The following is a 1,407-nucleotide window of genomic DNA, read 5'->3' on the forward strand; positions in this document are numbered from 1 at the left end:
ATTTTACAAGCTTCTAAGGGGTCTGACCTGTTTCTTCCAAGGCCACTACTACAATTTGGGCTACAGCTCTTTTGCTTATTTCTCCAGGCATTATAAAGCCTGTGAGCAATTTTTATTAATTCAGATTTTAAAAAATAACAATTAAATTAGTTTCTACTTTATGTCCCTCCCTGCTGAAGCTCAATGCAGCTTTTTTTGGCCTCGTGGAGAATACAGTTATGCTCCTTTGACATGAAAAGCACGATCATTGTTCGCTGGCAGTCATTTCAAGCTGGGTGATGAGTTTAGAAAAAAGCAGGGACTGTACCATAGTTCTGCAGAGCAGGGAGCCAGTGTCTGCTGACACTTTCTGCTCTTTACAGGTGAGGGCAGGCAGTCAGTGTCTGTGACTGCTCTTTGCTCTCCACAGATGGGGTGTGGGGGTGGCTGCTGCCTGTGGGGGATCAGGGACAGAGGCCACAGCAGACAGATTCAGGCAAGGCAGGGGGGTTTTCCCCAGAAGCCACAGTAGATGGGCTGGGCTTGGAACCACTGCAGAGAATTTTTCATTTTACAAAGAGATTCTGGAGTACAGGTGAACCAGGGGTGTTACATAGACCACCCTGAGCCGCCAAGTGCAGAGAAAGCATTTTGCAGGGGCAGAAAGCTCTTGTACAGAAAGTCAGAGACACTGAGCAGCCAAAAGGTAACCTGAGAATTAACCAAAGATGAGCAGCCAAAAAGTGTGACACAAAAGATGAATGAGGCTGCATTCCATGGGGAAGGAGACAGCCACTTTAAAGGGTAGTTTTTTGAACTGATGTTTAACCCTCTCAGTACAAAGCAGCCAGGTGCTCGCCTGACCTGTAAGTTCAATGCAAACACACACCTACATATTTTTTTTTTGTTAAAAACCGTTAATTCCCTTCCAAAGAGAAAATATAAACAATTACCAGAAAGAAAGAAAGAAAGAAAGAAAGAAAGAAAGAAAGAAAGAAAGAAAGAAAGAAAGAAAGAAAGAAAGAAAGAGTCCTTGAATGGGCCGAACTTAGAAAGTGTTTCTGGGAAGTAAAAATTAATTACCCATTCAAAAACATATTCCTGTTCCCAAACATCTGGGTGAAATTGTTTAAAGTCCTACAACAATGACACAGAGCTTGACAGATTATCTATTTTAACAACACTGAAAAACAGATAAAACAAAACTTTAGAAAGGCAAAAGATTTTTGGAGGCAACATGAAACAGACAGTACAAAATATCAAACGAGGAGTACTGAAAACCAAACCAGACCTTTTTCTGTATAAGCTGTTTAAAATTGTTATTTATTTTTACAATAAAAACAAAAGCACAAATACAACGAAATCTATCCTCCAAAGCTTAAACATTTACCAAATGCCCTAGCAGATTAGATTAATATTGTTTCAGTC

Source organism: Echinops telfairi, unplaced genomic scaffold, assembly GCF_000313985.2.
Source record: "Echinops telfairi isolate 266 unplaced genomic scaffold, ASM31398v2 ScPeMD7_7469;HRSCAF=8507_1, whole genome shotgun sequence".
NCBI classification, from domain to species: domain Eukaryota; kingdom Metazoa; phylum Chordata; class Mammalia; order Afrosoricida; family Tenrecidae; genus Echinops; species Echinops telfairi.